General features: G+C 42.0%; 1 long non-coding RNA gene across 2 annotated transcripts; it reads right to left on the bottom strand.

Annotated features, from left to right (window-relative positions):
- Positions 1-13: 13 nt before the first annotated feature.
- Positions 14-18,387, bottom strand: LOC309654644. 2 transcript variants are annotated; one of them, XR_014260367.1, is made up of 4 exons: positions 18,250-18,387; positions 3,435-3,577; positions 956-3,098; positions 14-116 (listed from the first exon to the last, which is right to left on the bottom strand). It is a non-coding gene; the product is annotated as an uncharacterized lncRNA (long non-coding RNA). The 2 variants fall into 2 exon arrangements; XR_014260368.1 differs by lacking the exon at positions 18,250-18,387 and adding an exon at positions 17,541-18,237.
- Positions 18,388-18,556: the final 169 nt, after the last annotated feature.

Raw genomic sequence — 18,556 nt, 5'->3', positions numbered from 1 at the left:
CTCTGGCCCCTTCAGTCTCGCCTCAGGTGGTTTCTTGGCTGCTCCCCCCTGATTAGCAACTGTTCCATAATCTGCCCTTTGGAACTCAGGGGAGGTCATGGAGGCTGGAGTCTTGCCTACAAGAAATGGGGGGCAAGAGGGTCTCGGTGCCTGGGAACCCCACAGGGCCCCGCTCAGCTTCAGTTTCCCTATTTGCACAAAGGGGATGAGAATGTCTGCCTTCGAGGTGAATGTGAAGACTCAAGGTAGCATACGAAAAATGCCTGATGTAACAACTAGCCATCCACCGTGCGTGGAACGTCTACCGTCCGTGTGTCTTCTATACTCAGTAGGCAGTAAACCGTAGGCAATATTCAATTTAAAAGAAAGGATAGCAGCCAGTTCCTCAGTTTTCTCCCCTTACCTATTGCCTTAAATCAGTAATTCTTTTTTTTTTTTTTTTTTAAAGATTTATTGATTGATTGATTACTATGTTGGGTCTTCGTTTCTGTGCGAGGGCTTTCTCCAGTTGCGGCGAGCGGGGGCCACCCTTCATCGCGGTGCGCGGGCCTCTCACTATCGCGGCCTCTCTTGTTGCGGAGCACAGGCTCCAGACGCGCAGGCTCAGTAGTTGTGGCTCACGGGCCCAGTTGCTCCGCGGCATGTGGGATCTTCCCAGACCAGGGCTCGAACCCGTGTCCCCTGCAGTGGCAGGCAGATTCTCAACCACTGCGCCACCAGGGAAGCCCTAAATCAGTAATTCTTTACTGTTTTTTTGAGCACCCCTTTGAGGCCAAAGAAAGAGATGCATCCTCTTCCTAGGAAAATAAACATCACAAGTCCAGATTTTTGTGTAAAATCTAACGGGATTCTCAGACCCCTCAAAGCCATTCCATGGACTTGATATTAAGAACCCTGGCTTTAAATCAAGTAGCTTCCTTGTAAGTTGCTTGTTGTGAGAGAGTGTTGTAAGTACCCGTGTTCCCCTGCAGCTGGGATGGGGCTAAGACACAGTTCTGGCCCGAGGACACTGAGGGGAAGGACACATGCCTCTTTCAGTCCAGGACCATAATGGGCAGGTGTGAGTTCTCCGTCTTCTCTTTCCCATCAGTAGAGCCGGAAGTAAAGGACTTTAAGACGGCAGAGTTGTGAAATGCAAGCATCCCACGTCCCAGAATTGTAGGAGAGCCACCAAAGAGACCCTCCTGACTCCCACTTGATTAGGGTGATGGAGTACATCTGTGCTGTGCTAACTCCCTGAGAGGTCAGAGTGCCTGCGAAGGCAGCTAGTATTGCTTAACTCGACTAATACATCCCCTCTGCCGACACATGAAGCCTCGGAGAACTTGGATCAATCTGGACCATAACCAGGTTAAATCAAATCTGTGTATTAATAATAACAGGTTTATAAAACGCTTGTTCAACAGTCATTCGCACATCTAGGAGGGCAGGGATTATCATATCTCTTTTATAGATAGAGCGAACTAAAACTCAAAAACTTAAGTGCCTTGTCCAAACACACTAGTGGAGACCAATGCTCGTTTACTATGCTATATTTTTTTACAGAAATATGTCTTAGAATGCTCCTGGAACTTTAAAAAATCTAATCTAGCCATTCATTCATTCTAGGTTTGTTCTACTAAAGACGTGAGGTGGTTATCTTTCAACTAGATCCTATTTATTAAAGGGTTTGGCTAAAGTGGACGTTATATAGAGAAAGTCTGATAATTTTCTGGAATTATCCTTAGTTAAACTACTGGACGGTTTCAATGAAAGTATCACATATATTTGATAAAAATTGTTAATCAAAGCAATACATTTTTATTGGGAAATTTGCTGACAATAATACGAATTTTATATTTTACATTTTTTCGTCAAAAACAAAGTATTTGTGGGACTTCCCTGGTGGCCCAGTGGTTAAGACTCTGCGCTCCCAATGCAGGGGGCCCAGGTTCAATCCCTGGTCAAGGAACTAGATCCCACATGCAGGCTGCAACCAAGAGTTCTCATGCCACAACTAAAAAGATCCCATGTGCCACAACTAAGACCCGGTGCGGCCAAAATAAATAAATAAATATTAAACAAAACAAAACATTTGCTTCAAAACAAGTGAAAGGTGTATTTTTAAAAGAAATCACAAAATTCACGTCTTTAATCCTTTATTATTATGAAATATATAACACAGAAAAGTACATAAACATATGTACAGTTTAATGGATAAATATAAAGCAAATATGTAAGCAACCACCATCTAGGTCAAGAAATAAATTAGCAGCACTCTAGAAGCAACCATCGTCAGTACAAAATTCACTTCCTATTAATTCAACATTAATCTTTTGAATTCATTGGAACATAAATTTTCCACAATTGCTTTAGACACAGGAATTGAAAATGAATACAGTTTGTTTTTTAGCAGATTTAAAGTAGCAAGGTATTTGCTTTAGATAACCAATTTCCACTTGTCAGAACATGTTATTCTTTCAAAGGAAGTGAACATCACGGTGAAGGTACTGACACCCTCAGAGAGAGAAATCAAAGTGAGCTGTATTGTTATTAATTTTTTTTTACTATGAGGACATCATTCAGATTTGAATTCCTTCATCAAATGGAGATGCCACCATCAGCCTAAATTAAACAACTTAGAGCACATTATGATATATTCTCAAAAGAAGATAATTCCTTTCCATATTCGAGAGTTGAGTTAGACTTAGCTATGAGCAACAAGGAATCCAAAATTACAGTGGCTTACCAAAATAGCAGATTACTTTCTCTCACATGTAAAAATCTGGCGGTAGTCTCTCCTGGGCTGATATGCCTGTCCACGGTGCCAGGAAACCAGGCTGCTACTTTCTGCTCTGTCATCCTTAGCACGTGGCTTCCACTTCATAGTTCAAGATGGCTATTCAAGCTCCGGCCATCACATTCATGTTGTGCCAGAGGAAGGAGAGAGGGAGAATAGCCCCTTCTCTTTAAGGATTTCCTGGAAGTTCCTTGCACGGCTTCTGCGTATTTCCTATTCGACAGATGTTGGGCACATGACCACATCAAGCTACAGGGAAGTGAGGAAATACAGTCTTCTTCTGGACAGAGATGGGTCCCACTACAAACCAAGGGTTCTACTAAGAAAGAAAAGGAGAAAAGATACTGTCAGAAAGCCTCTTTGCCACAGAGGGCTATTCTATTTGTAGGGTTCCACAGGTAAATCTGTTCACTATATAAACAGGTCAATACTCCTTCGAACAGGAAAGTAGCTTTCATGTAGAAAACATCAAAAATCTGTTTTAGAATTTTGCGAACGAAATTTAATCTTTTTAGATGTTGATTTAAGATGGCCTGTCTTTTTTGATATAGCTGATGAATATTCCTTTTTCTAGAAGTATACTTTTGTGATGCAAGAAAGGATGAAAGCCAGATGGGAAAACAACATTTTAAAAGGAGAGAATTTGGTGCCATACCACCTGGCAAGCAGTCAACACTGATACAAGTTTGGAGCCGTGCCGATGGAGTCATATGTCCCTCCTGGGCTGGGCTGCAAGGACAGAGACCTGCTTGTATGTGCCAAGGGGGCTCCCTGCTGCCGTGCGTTTACTGCAGTGGCCTAAATGCACATAACACAGGTCAACGGTGAGCTTAAAAGGATATTCCTACAGAAGTCATACAGCCTTGAAATGAAGCTTGATTCATTAGGAAATACTGGACATTGACATGAGTGATATCATCATAACATTTCCTTAAACACTGCCTGAAAAGCTGGGTACCATGTTAACTCTATCCTAAGTTGGATGACACTGTATGCCTATGACTCCCTTAATCTAGCAATATCCCAGGAATTCAAATTCTGAACAAAATACCTGTATATGCATGTTTGGAAGGTTTTGCAGAAGTGATGTCCTGTCGGGAGAGTGTTGACAGGGGCGGTGCTTGCTAGCTGCAGAATCTGGAGAAACCCTACTTTAACAAGAACTCATTGCAAAATCTATCGGAGGCCTCTAGAGTTCACCAGAGTCTTATAAGCAAATCTTGCTTTACTAAAGACCCCGAAATGGTGTAATCTCTCTAAGATTTAAGAGACTAAAAGGGCCCCAAGAAACCACTTTTAGGCTTTCCCTCTGCTTTGTTTCAAAGGCAGATAATAACTAAAGGGCAAAACAGAAGCCTTAGGGTCAATGATAAGCTCTCTTTTTTTGGAGAAATGCTGCTAGTTTATGTAGTTCCTAACATTTAAAAAAAATTAAAAAATAAATACCATTTGTTCACAAGAAAAGAGTAATTGGTAAAAAGTAGATAAAGTGATGAACATTTTTCAAAATAAGAATCAGCTTTCTCTTAAGGTTTTATACTGTTTTGCAAAAAGAAGTTGGCAAAGCAAAGTTTGCATTGCAAAACGAGCTGGATAAACCAGGGATCTGAACAGGTAAGGCCTGACCACTGTCACCACAGTACTTTCACTCCCTCACCAAGAGGTGTTGCCTCATATACTGGTTGGATAACTAACTGCTTGCTTCCGTGTTGGGGTAACTTTCCGGTAAAACGGAGTGCTTCCTTTTCGGATCCAGCCTGCTTTACTGTAATCTTACCAGGGCTGCAGAAGAAAAGTAAAGTCTAAAATGTGAACTCAGAAGCAATGTCCCGTCAGACTACAATTTTAGTCTGTGAGTAAATGGGCTTACATATGAGTAGGCTATGCCATGCAAATTACATTGAATATTGTGGTTTCGTGGGCAGGGATTGGTGGGTATCTTGGGGTCACCTGTGCTATGTGTCTGATTATCCATTTCACATGAGATGTGTAGTATTATGATTCAGATTGTACTTTAAGTTCTGTGGGTAATAATTCCTCACATTGTGTTTTTTAAAGATTGTGGTGAAATAAGCATAGCATAAATTTTATCATTCAAACCATTTTTAAGTGTACAATTCTGTGGCATTAAGTAAATTCACGTTGTTGCACAAGCATCATCACCATCCACCTCCAGAAGTTTTTCATCGTCCCATACTGAAAGTCGGTACCCATGAAAACACAGCTCTGCCTTACCCCCTCTCCTCAGCCACTGGTATCCTCTATTCTACTTTCTGTCACTATGAATTTGACTACAATAGCTACCTCATCTAACTGGAATCATACAACACTTGTCCTTCTGTGACTGGCTTATTTCTCTTAGCATAATGTCTTCAAGGTCCATCCACGCTGAAGTGTGTGTCAGAAGTGCCTTCCTTTTTAAGTGCCTTCCTCTGTGTGTGTGTGTGTGTGTGTGTGTGTGTGTGTGTGTGTCTGTATGTAGTTTTAAAAAATCCATATATCCGAATAGACACTGGGTTGCTTCCATCTTTTGCCTTTGCAGACATTGTTTCTGTGAATATTGGTGAACAAATATCTGTCTGAGTTCCTGCTTTCGTTGGGGCATAAACCCAGAAGTGGAATTGCTGGATCATATGGTAATTCTATTTTTAATTTTTTACAGAATCTCCATAGTGGCTGCACAATTTTACATTCCCACCAGCAAGGCACAAGGGCTCCAGTTTCTCCATATCCTCATCAATGCTTTTTATTTTCTTTTTTTTGTTTTTTTATAATTTTTTAATAATAGACATCCTGCTGGGTGTGAGATAGTATCTTGCTGTTGTTTTGACTTGCATTTCCTAATGCTTAGTCATGTTGCGTACCTTTTCATGTGCTTATTGGCAGTGTGTATATTTCCTTCAAGTCCTTAATCCATTTTAAAATCACATTTCTTTGCTGTTGAGTTGTAGAAAGCTCCCTATATATTCTGGATTTCAATCCTTATCAGACATGAAATCACGTGGTGCTTTAAGGGGTAGTTAAGTCTGCACCACGGCTGAGTAGCGGTAGACTCGGGATGAACACAAGCTTTGTGTAAGTGAACGAAACATACTGATAAGCAGGTGTCGTTGGGGGAAGGAATAACTAGAGGCTAGAAATCCTCCACAAACGCCAAAGTAAAGGGCTTTGATCTTTCACTCTTAGCGCAGAGCTCTCCTCCTTCTGTATCTCCCCTAGAGTACGGGTGTGACGGTACCTCAAGTCTTGCCCTATTTTTCTCAGATCCCAACAACCACCTAAAGACCCACCCCAGACAGATCAGTGATTTGCTTTAGAGCAGCGTTTCTCAAACTTCCCTCACTTAACAAATTTTGTCATATTCACAGAATATCTAATTTTTCTTTACTGTCATATTCACATAATATATAACATTTTTTCCTAACACTTTTCTTTAAGTCAACTCAGTTTTTAAACTTAAATTGATCTCAAAAGGAAACTTTAAAAATCAGTACTGTGAATGGAAAACCAGAACCAGGTGCCCTTCAGGCCACAGCAGATTACAAACGCCAGTTACTCCCTCGTCACCCTGGACTTGCCCTGATGGCGCATGGGCCCTAGAGAAGCACGCGCTCTGCCTACAGGGAGCCCCGTCACATCTGCTGGCACCCTGCGGGGCTATTTATTGAACAGAGGGGGCTGTACACAGATTTGTGCCCAGGGAGTAGAAATGGGCTGATGGTGGGATAGTAGCATCTCAAATAACTTTCTATACGTACCACATTTCGGAAAACACTGCTCTAGAAAAAGCACTCTAGAAAAGAGTTCTCAAGATTTTAGTCTTGAGGGAGAAGCCACAGATTCCCCCATGGAATCTCTTCTGTTTATGTGAGGAACACAGAAAGGGGGATGGAGGCCCAACTGACATGACTGTCTCTTGTCTGAAAGTAATTCTTTTAAATTAATTAATTAATTAATTTTTATTTGTCGATTTAATTTTTGGCTGTGTTGGGTCTTTGTTGCTGCACGCGGGCTTTCTCTAGTTGTGGCGAGCGGGGGCTACTATTCGTTGCGGTGCATGGGCTTCTCATTGCGGTGGCTTCTCTTGTTGTGGAGCACGAGCTCTAGGCATGTGGGTTTCAGTAGTTGTGGCTCGCGGGCTTAGTTGCTCCGTGGCATGTGGGATCTTCCTGGACCAGGGCTTGAACCCATGTCCCCTGCATTGGCAGGCGGGTTCTTAACCACTGCGCCAACAGGGAAGCCCTGAAAGTAATTCTTTAATTTGGTAGTTCTCAAACTTTGTGGTCTCAGGACTCCTTTACATCCTTAAAAATTATTGAGGACTCCAAAGAACTTGTTTATGTGGGTTTTATCTCTTGATATTTACCATGTTAGAAATTAAAACTAAGAACATTCTAAAATGTTTATTAATTCACTTAAAATAATAAACTACATGTTAACATAAATATTTTTAGGAAAATAACTGTATTTTTCAAAACACAGAGTGGCTTTGTCTACATCTTTGTGAGTCTCATTAATATCTGCCTTCGTGGAACTCAGCTGTATTCTCACATCTGCTTTGCACTCAGTTTTCTGCAATAACACTTGTCATGTAGCCTCAGGAAAACTGTACTGTACACTCAGAAAAGAGAGTGAAAAAGTCAAATAATGCTTTATTAGTATGAAAAGTTTTGACTTCAGAGATCTTTTGAAAGGGTCTTGACTACTCCCAGCTCACACTGGAAAATTCTGCTTTAATTCATTTCGAGGTAGCATGGTGTAGTGGATGAGAGGGTATTTTCTAGGGCCCAAATGCCACAGCCCTCCTGCTTTTATTATCTCTGTGACTTTAGCCAACTATTTGCCCTAGAGAATGATCAAGGGAATGACTTAGGCAGAGTGAAAAGGAGAGGAGTTCAAGAAGATGGGAGCCAAGGTATTGGAGCATTGATATGCATATTAAAATCACCAAGAAGGAAGGCAGGAATGTTGGAGATACTGACGAACCAGAAGTTAAAATCAAGAAATAGGGGACTTCCCTTGCGGTCTAGTGGTTAAGACTTTGCCTTTCAGTGCAGGGGGTGCAGGTTTGATCCCTGGTCGGGGAGCTAAGATCCCACATGCCTCGTGGCCAAAAAACCAAAACCAAAACATAAAACAGAAGCAATATTGTAACAAATTCAATAAAGACTTAAAAGAAAACAAGGTCCATGTCAAAAAAAAAAAAAAAATCTAAAAAAAAAAAATATCAAGAATTAAAGGTAACCTTTGTTGACTTCAAGTTTTACTGCACTGAGATCTTAAGAGTAGCTTTTAAGATTACAAGCTTTTGAAATTCAGTAAGGTTTTCTATGTGGCCAAATTTGATTAATATTTGTAAATGCTCCGTGGGCATAAGACAACATGAATTCCCTACTTGGAAGATACAAAATTATAATAATTTTTCATTAGGTTGTTCTCACTGGACATGGAGTGGTCAATTAGGAAGCCATTGTAGAGACAAAAGATAGTGGCTTGGATGAGGCTGGTGGTAGTAGAGATAAAAGGAACTGGATAGAGTGAGAGATATTTAGGAAATCAAATCAATAGGACCTAATGATGAATTGGCTATGGCGTGTAAAGGAGAGAAATGACAAGGATGACTTTTAGGTTTCTATATAAAGGTGGATGATGGTCCAGCAGTATGAAGAACATAGACTTTGAGAAGTCAGAATGGGACTTCCCTGGTGGTGCAGTGGTTAAGAATCCGCCTGCCAGTGCAGGGGACACGGGTTCAATCCCTGGTCCTGGAAGATCCCACATGCCGCAGAGCAACTAAGCTCGTGGGCCACAACTACTGAGCCTGCGCTCTAGAGCCCGCGAGCTACAACTACTGAAGCCTGAGTGCCTAGAGCCCGAGCTCCACAACGAGAAGCCACCGCAATGAGAAGCCCGTGCCCGTGCACCACAACGAAAGGTAGCCCCCGCTTGCCACAACTAAAGAAAGGCTGCATGCAGCAGTTAAGACCCGACACAGCAAAAAATAAATAAATTAATTAATTAAAAAAATAAAGAGAAGTCAGGATGCCTTTGCTCAAAGTTAGCTTTACTTGCATGGTGTGTGATATCCACAAGTTATTTGACCTCTCAATTTTCTCTGTGTGAAAGCAGATAATATATGAGGTTCTTATGAGGACTGAATGAACTGATGGATGTAAAGCACTTATTTCAGCCCTAACACGATGTGAACCCTCAATGAGTGTGAGCTATTTTTAACCTTTACTGATAGGGAACATTCAAAGATGACCCAGTTTGAAAGGCCAGGGAATGATCTCAGTTTTCTACATTTCAAAGATGCATTTGAAGCTTTCATGTGGCGGTGTTAGGTAAGTAAGTAGTTGGATATTCAGGCCTGGAACTCAGAAAAAAGATCTGAGCTAGAGATACAAATTAGTGAGGCATCTGTGTATAGGTGGTAACTATACACAGAGGCCATGGGAGTAGACAGAGTGCTTGGAAAGAAAATAGTGAGGGGAGGGACCAATTCTTTGTTTTTTGTTTTTTTTTTTTAAATTGAGGTAAAATTTACAACATAAAATTCACCATTTTAATGTACAATTCAGTGACTTCCAGTACATTCACATCTGAAACCATCAGCACTGTCTAAATCTTAGTCCCTAGTCCCTGGCGACTACTAATCTATCTCTATGGATTTGCTTATTCTAGACATTTCATACCAATGGGATCAGAATCTTAGGTTTTTTTTGTGTGTGTCTGGCTTCTTTCACTTGGCATGTTTTTCAAGGTTGATGCATGTTGTACCCTGTATCAGTACATCAGTCCTATTTATGGCTGAATAATATTCCATTGTATGTATATACCATAATTTATCCATTCATATGTTGACGGACACTTTGGATGTTTCCACTTTTGGTCATTATTTGGCTACATTCAGGTACAAGCTTTTGTTTGAATACCTGTTTTCATTTCTCTGGAGTATATATTTACGAGTAGGAATTGCTGAGTCATAAAGTAATCCTATGTTTAAACTTCCAAAGAAGCACCAAACAGTTTTCCATAGTGGCTACACCATTTTACTTTCCCACTAGCAATTTAGGAGGGTTCCAATTTCTCCACATCCTTGTCAACACCGGTTTGATTTTTAATTATAGTCATTCTAGTGGGTGTGATGTGGTATCTCATTGTGGTTTTGATTTGTATTAATATTTCCTTAATGGCATGATATTGAGCATCTTTTCTTATACTGTTGGCCATTAAAATATCTTCCTTGGAGAAATGTCTGTTCAAGTCCTTTGACCGTTTTAAAGTTGGGTTGTTTTTTATTGATGACTTTATAGGAGTTATTTTTATATTTAAGATAATACACTCTCATCATATATATGACTTGCAAATATTTTCTCCCACTCAGTGGGCTTTTTCTTGATAGTGTCATTTGGTGCACAGAAGTTTTAAATTTTGATGAAATCCATTTATCTACTTTTCATTTTGTTACTTGTGCTCCTGATGTCATATCTAAGAATAACACTGCCAAATCCAAAGTCATGTAGATTTACCCCCAATATTTTAAGACTTGTATAGTTGCCCTCTTACATTCTGATTCATTTTGAGTTAATGTTTTTGTTTTTTTTTTAATAATTTTGCTTGTGGCCTTTATTCTTTTTTTTTTTTTTTTAATTTATTTTTGACTGTGTTGGGTCTTCGTTTCTGTGCGAGGGCTTTGTCTAGTTGCGGCAAGCGGGGGCCACTCTTCATTGCGGTGCGCGGGCCTCTCACTATCGTGGCCTCTCTTGTTGCGGAGCACAGGCTCCAGACGCGCAGGCTCAGTAGCTGTGGCTCACGGGCCCAGTTGCTCCGCGGCATGTGGGATCTTCCCAGACCAGGGCTCGAACCCGTGTCCCCTGCATTGGCAGGCAGATTCTCAACCACTGCGCCACCAGGGAAGCCTAATGTTTTCATATGGTGCGAGGTAAGGGTTCAAACGGATTAATTTGCATGTGGATATACAATTTTCTCAGCAGCATTTACTGAAAATACTAGTCTTTCACCAGTGATGTTTTGACATCTTTGTCAAAAAATCAATTTAACACACATGTATGGGTTTATTTCTGGGCTCTCAATTCTATTATACTGACTTATCAATCTAACCTTCTGCCAATACCACACTGTGTTGATGACTGTAGCTTTGTAGTAAGCTTTGAAATCAGAAAGTATGAGTCCTCCAACTTTCTTCTTTTTGAAGATTGTTTTGGGGTCCCTTGTAACTCTATACAAATTTTAGGATCAACTTGTCAATTTCTGCCAAAAAACATAGTTGGAATTTTGATAAGGATTGCAGTGAATCTGTAGATCAGTTTGGCATCCAAACAATATTAAGTCTTCCAAAATATAAACAGGGAATGTCTTTCCATTAATTAGGTCTTTAATATTTTGTAAATACTTGTCAATGTTTTGTAGCTTTCTTTCAACAATGTTTTGTAGTTTTCAATGTAGTTTACATCTCATTTAAACTTATTTCATAGTATTTTATTTTTTGCTATTGTAAATGGAATTGTGTTCTTATTTCTTTTGGAATGTTCATTGCAAGTGTATAGAAAGAAAACTGGTTTTTGTTGATCCTGTACCTTGTGAATTTGCTAAATTTATTAGCACTAATAATTTTGTGGATTCCAGTCGGCCATGGTATGTAATCATTTAAACATGCTGCTGGGTTACTTTTGTTGAGGATTTTTGTATTTATATTCATTAGGGACATTTTGTATCTATATTCATTAGGGACTATGTTGGTTGTTTTATTTTCTTGTGATGTCTTTGTCTGGCTTTGTTATCAAGGTAATGCTGGCCTAGAGGAAGAGATTCTCTCTTCCTCTATTTTTTGTAAGAGTTTGAGGACTGGTGGTGTTTTTTCAAATGTTTGATAGAAGTCACCAGTGAAGCCATATGATTCTGGGCTTTTCTTTGTTGGAAGCTTTTTGATTACTCATTCAATATTCTTACTTGTAACGTTGTTAAGTCTATTCTATTTCTTCTTGAGTCAGTTTTGGTACTTTGTTTCCGGGAATCTGTACACTTCATCTAGGTCATCAAATTAGTTGGCATACAAATGTTAATAGTATTTTCTTATAATTCTTTTTATTTCTATATGGTTGGTAATAATATCCCCATTTTTTCCTAATTTTAGTAATTTGGATCTTCTTTTTTTATTGGTCATTCTATTTAAAGGTTTGTTAATTTTATTGATCTTTTCAAAGAACCAACTTCTGGTTTCATTGATTGTACTGTTTTCTATTGTCTATATCTATAATTTATCTCTCCTCTAACCTTCATTGTTTCCTTCCTTCTGCTATCGCTGGATTTACTTTTCTCTTCTTTTTCTAGTTCCTTAAAGTGGAAGGCTGGAAAGCATATGTGAAGGATGTGGCCTTAGAGATGAGGCTTAACTCCTGTTTTGAAACAGTGACCTTTGGACAATGCAGTAGCATCCTAACTAGTTTCTCTGCATCCTTCCTTGTCATAGACTATTCTCAACACAGTAGTCAGTGTCACTTCTCTGCTCAACTCCCCAATGGCTTCTCATCTGTCTCAGAATGAAAGCCAGCCTTCTAATAGTGGCTTATTTGATCCTTCATCACCTACTCCCCCATCCCTTCCTCTAAACTATTTGACCTCATTTCCTCATACTTTCCCCCTCAGTCAATACGTTTCACCTACACAGCTTTCCTTATTGCTCTTGAACACACCAGACACACTCCTGCCTCAGGACATTTGCTCTCACCGTTCCCTTTTCCAGGAACACTCCTCTCTCTCATCACCTTTAAGTCTTTGCTTAAATGTCACCTCAGTGACCACTCTGTTTAAAATATTATTCCTAATCTAGTTCTCCCTATCATTTTCCACTCTTCTCCATAGCACTTACTATTTTCCAAATCACCATATCACTTATGTTTGTTTTTTCTCACTCGAATGTAAGCCCCAGGAGAGTAGAGATTTTTGTCCATATTGTTCATTGATGTATTCCCAGCACCAGTGGGTTCTCAGTAAATTGTTGAGTAAGTAGAAGGAAGGATAAGTTGTGTGTAGGTAAATTTGGCTATTTTGAGGCAGGAAGAAATTTCCATTTGGGGGCTTCAGTTTAGGAGGAAGGAGGTGCTATCTTCTGAAAGTGAAGGGGAGGCAGCACAGTGAGAGGAGAGTGGAAGTTGGAGAAACTTTTTGGAGTAGATGAGGGGGTTGAAGAGAGAAATATCTAAGACTGCCTGGCTGTACTGAGGGTCCGTCTGTTTGGTGCTCATGAGATTTTAGTGGAATCAGTCTATTCAGAAGTTCACTCAACAGCCTTCAGCAGCATGCAGCTGCTTCCAGGTACTGAGAAAGTGAATAGTTGGGTTAATCGAGGCTGAAGTTTTCCCAGAGGCAAAGGGTTTAGGGTATAGTTCTCAATCTTGGCTGCACTTTGTTATCTATCACTGGGAGAAACTTAATAAAAAAAAAAAAAAACGGGCAAGTTGTAAATCCAGACCTTAGCTCAACTGTGAATACATGAGTCAATAAGGATCCTGGGGAGGTGTGGGGAGGGTGGGAATCCCAGGACCTGCTGATTCCATTATTTACACTATTACCCCAGCTTAGAAGGATATACCATATACTGATATGGTGCTGTCCTGGAAGTTTTTACTCCCCTTTTCTAAATCATAATTTTTGTTGCCTTTTTGCTATTTTTCAACATAGTTGAATGAAAGCCTCACATCACAAATCTGAGAACACAAAGGGTCTCCTTTTAGTTATGTACTGCACTTAGTTAAAACATAAACTCCATAGGAGCAGAGACCAAGTGAATTTGCTTAATACTATGTTCCCAAGACATGATGCACAGAAACTCAGTAACGCTTTTTTTTGAATGAATGAATGCTATCCACCAGCAGTGGAGTTACGTATGTGCCACGTGCTGCTAAATTATTTACGGAAGTTCATTAACTTTTTACAAACAGCCCTATACCCTATCAAGTCAGCTCTAGGGATGAGGAAGCGTAACCTCTGAGACTCTGGCAATTTGCCCAAGGTTACACTGCTCACCAGTCAGTAATGTAGCCAGAGCTCCACATGGTGTCATTCTGATTCCAAAACCCATGCTTTTAAACGCTAAACTGTGCCAAGTTGAGAGAAGGGCAAGGACAGAGGAAAAAGATAGAAAGGAAAAGCACTTGGTAAAAATTTCAGAGAATGTATTCTTATTTTGCGACCCTTTAAAAATTTTAGCAAACCTTTTAAAGTCTCTTTTACAACTAGAGGCCTGATGACGTGACTTCCTGATTCTTCCTCCACCAATAGGGTCACATTAAGATCAGGGTCACCGATGGCGTTTCGGCTGATGGATCTCCCCCATCATGGTTGACGTGTGTTGATTTATTGGCTGAAATACGGCTCTTGCTGCGCATTCACAAATCTGAGATCTCTCATTCAACGGAAGTGCAAGTAGTCTGCCTAAGATTTGCTATATATACAAATTTATATAAATTTTCAAATGTTACCTTTCACAATATTTTACGAGTATTAGGAATAATCCAGCTTTACTCCCATTTAATTTGTGACAGCAGGACTCAATTTATAATTCCATTGTTCTTTAAGAGAGCAAGCAGAAATAAACCAATGTATCTTTTTCTTTGTGCGAATTACAATATTTTGCTATTTTCTTTGTATATATTTTTGTAGGTAAATATTCTTTCACTCACCAAATATTTATCTGATTATGTCACACAGAACCTTCATTCTAGTGGGAGACAACCAATAAACAAAATACACAACATATTACGTGGCAAGTGGTACAGGAAAAATAGAGCAAGGTAAGGGAGAGAGATGGTGGTGGGGTGCTGTTTACATAGTTCTCAGAGTTCAGACCTTTCTGATGAGAGATTTGAGCAGAGACCTGAAGAAGTGACAGTGTGAGCCAAGTGGTTACCAAGGGGAAGAGCATTCAGGCAGGATGATACTAGTGCAGAGGCCCTGAGACAGAGACGTGCTTGGTGTAGTGGAGGAAAGTGGAGGATGGAGTGGTGGGAAAAGACTGAGCACGCAAAAATGTCATACTGGATGTGAAACCAGAGGTAATGTGGGCGGGAGCGGTTTACGCAGGGCCCTGCAGACCACGGTAAGAATGGAAGACCACGGCTTTTGTTCTGAGTGAGACGGAAGCCATCCGTGGGCTTTACGATAGGAATGATGTTGACTTTCAAAGCGATCACCCTGCCTGCCGCCGTGAGTGAGTAGATGACGTGGAAGCAAGTGTAGGAGTGGGAGATCAGCTCGGTGGCCTTTGCTATTGTCTAGGTGTAAGAAGACGGCGGTTTGGATCAGCGTGGCTGTGATGGAGATGGTGAGCTGAGATCAGACTCTGGGTATATTTTTAAGATAGTGCTGGTGGGATTTGCTGATGGAGTGGATGTGAGGTATGAAAGAATCAAGGACGACTCCAAAGGTTTTAGTCTGGAAGAATGGAGTTGCCATTTCATGAAACAGGGAACACTAAATGACAATCTTTTGGGGGGGGGGTGGTGGGACGGAGGTTAACAGTCTGGTTTAGACTATATTAAATCTGCCATGCTTATTAGACATTCAAGCAGTGCTGTAAAGCAGGCAGTTAAGTGCGAGTCTAGTGTTTAGGGGAAAGGTGTGGGCTGGAGATTCAAACGTGGGTTTCATTTGGCTAGAGATCTGGATGGGGCTGCTGAGGGGGAAAGAACAGAGAGGAGAAGCAGTCCACAAGTTGTGAGATCTGAATCCTGGGGTACTCCAGCATTTAGAGGCTGGAAAAAGAGGGGAACCAGCAAGGGGACTAAGTAACAGTCATTTAGGAAGCAAGAGAGAAATACAGAATGGAATTCTGGCAGGCAAGAAAAGGGGCTTCAGGAGGAAGAGAGTAAGTCATCAGCTGTGTCAAACGTTGCTGACGGGTGGAGTGAGATGAAGACTGAGAAACGAAAATCAGGTTTGAGAATGTGGAGGCTCCCGAGGATCCGGAGCCTTAGTTTCAGTGGCGTCTGGGGATCAAGTCTGACTTGTGGGTTCGAGAGAGAGTAGCAGACGTGCAAATGAAGTTCTTCTGTATAGGAGAACAGATCAGAGCAATGGGGTAGTATTTGGAGGGAGATATGATCAAGATTTTAGCTATTAAAATCTTTACAAGTTGACAAAAACGATCAAGTTGAGAGCGGAAAATGTGCTAAGGAAAGAGGACAATTCCAAGAGTAAAATGGAACTCAATGCAAAAGTGGCAATTTTGGTCTTGGACAGGAATTTTGACCATCCATCCAGTTATGGAGGCTAGCAGTGTATTCAGATGGAGGAAGGTTGGTAGATGCAAGGTGGGCGTGGGCCAGAGCTGTTACAGATTTCTGATTCCGTCTATCATCTTAGAGAAACAAGAAGCAACACAGCAAGGACTGGGGATGTACTGTCAGGTTTAGAAGAGGTTACACAGCTGTTGAAGAGGGCAGGGTAAACAGATCAGGGAAGTTAGTGGGAGGGGGGTGAGGAACACAGGGAGCTCTTTTCAGAGTTAGCAAGGTGTTACGTTTTCCTCAAGCATGCAGTGAATTGAGCAGGGCTGTGGGTGAGATATGTAAAGTGGAGGGAGAAGGCAAGGATGGAAGGTATTTCCAAAGGACGACTCACAGCAACAGATAACGGAATCTAAAGTAGGCGACGAGATGAGATTTTAAAAAATGTGGGTAACATTTAGATGTGTCCTTTAGTAAACAGTCAATTCTCGTTATCTGAGGCAGTTGTGTTCTATAAAGTCACCGGGGACGCTAAACTGCTCCTGGAGGAGCTCAGGGTTAGGTTCCTAAGATCCTGCGGTCACATTCTCGTCAACTGACTGATACATAACTTTGTTTATGTGCGTTCCTGTTTAGACATCTTATTTAATGTACTGTTGATTCATCAGCACTGACCTCATCATGGCCAAGAGCACTAATGATAAACCTAAATGAACCCGATGCACAACACACGTTTTCTCCACAAAGAACACGGCCTTTTTCTGCTTAGGAATGCTATACAGCAGCTCAGCACTACGCCTGGGGTGGGGGTGTGGAGGCACTTAAAACACGAAAGCCGCCAGTAAAAAAGCACAAAAAAATTGCTAAAAACATGACACTGTATGTACTGTGAAAAGCACATCTGTTTACAGCGCAAGAGCTGACATAACAAGGCTGAGTGTCGTCTCCTTTAACCTCAGCAGTGTCAGGCAAGTCAACATTTTTCACTGTGCACGTCCACGAACCCTGTGGATACTGATTCGGGGATTACAAATACATTGCAGTGAGCAGATGGAGTTCGCAGACATGGAATGTGCGAATAACGAGGACCGACTGTACACTGCCTACAGCTGTTTGCTGCGTGTCTCAGCCCGGTTTGCCGCTTTTTATCAAACAGTATATAACAAGTTCAGCAGACATGTAATCATCAAACAAGAAATTAGTAATAAATTTTGCAGCCAGCTTTCAAAAAGTTTCTGCATGAGATTTATGTATTACTTTCTGTACTTTTCCAATCTGATGTCTTTCGTCTTCAGCGTACTTGTCACAAAAGTGTTTAGAAACCACACTTAAAAGACTCCGGTTTTTCTTTTCTTTTTTTCCTTATTTCAGTCACTGGCAGTTTTTTTCTTAGTTACTGACAGCTTCGGTGGGCCTTAAGTGGACTTTACTAGTCCTCCCAAACGGCAGTAATCTTAGCTTTTGGCAGGCAGATGTGACAAATAAGGCTACGTAATTACTTTTTCTTTTACCATCAGCTGTGATTTCTGGGCCTTCTTCCCCGCATCGTTCCACCTCTTCATTAGGCCAACCATAATGTAACTGGTTGGATACCAATTAAATCAGTTCTTTGGAAGGACCTTGTTTCTTCTGATTTGTTTCCTACCTTGCCTCTTTCTTCCATGTAAACTGTTGTATGTTTAGTGTATGTTTATTACATTTCTTTTCATTCAGTGTTGCCTTACAAGAAGTTTAGAACAGAAGGAGAAATAAAACCACCTGGATACCACCGCCATCCAGGAAAGCCTAGCTGGGGGTACAGAGTTGATTTTTTTCCCTTCCAACGTGCCAACGCTGCTGCTGTGCCTGGAGCGCGCCACCAAATTCCCTTGACAACAATTCCCTTAGCACTCCCCAGGCCTCCATTCACATGCAGAACCTCCAAGCGACCGCACGTGAGCGAAAAGGAGCCACAAGAGAGAAAAATGCGAAACGAAGAAATGAGATGGAGGAGAGGGCGCGGCTAGGGGTGGAAAACAGTAAACAACACTTTTTCCAAGGCCCCCCACCCCCCCTACGCGTGCAAGCACATCGCGCGTTTCCAATCAGCGGCCCCGGCGGCGCTCGCTCTGCCCCCGCGGACCCCCCACCCGGGGGGCGCAGGCCCACGGGCTCCGGGCGCTCCGCGCAGTGACCCGGAACGCACGCCGCCCTCGCCCCGCGCTTCCGGCGGTGACTTACTTCTAAGACGCCGACGGCCCAGGGGCGCGCCCTGCCCCCCCCCCCCCCCCAGGCCGCCGCGCAGGCCCCGGGTCCTGCTCCGAAGAGCGGGCCTCCGGGGCAGCTCGCGTCCCCGCGCGCGGAGCGGGCGCCTGGGCCGGCGTCCGCCCGCCGCCCAACCAGGGGCTTCCCGGCCGGAGCCCGCAGGGGCGGGGGCGGCGGCCCGCGCGCTCCTCCGGGACGCCTCCCCGCCCCGCGCCGCCGGGCGCACGCGCAGCAGCGCAGCCGCCCTTATTAAGTCCGCGATGGCTCCTCGCGCGCCCCACCG

Source organism: Balaenoptera physalus (genome assembly GCF_965194825.1).
Source record: "Balaenoptera physalus genome assembly, chromosome: 2".
In the NCBI taxonomy this organism is placed as follows: domain Eukaryota; kingdom Metazoa; phylum Chordata; class Mammalia; order Artiodactyla; family Balaenopteridae; genus Balaenoptera; species Balaenoptera physalus.
This window is presented reverse-complemented; position numbering and strand designations above follow the sequence as displayed.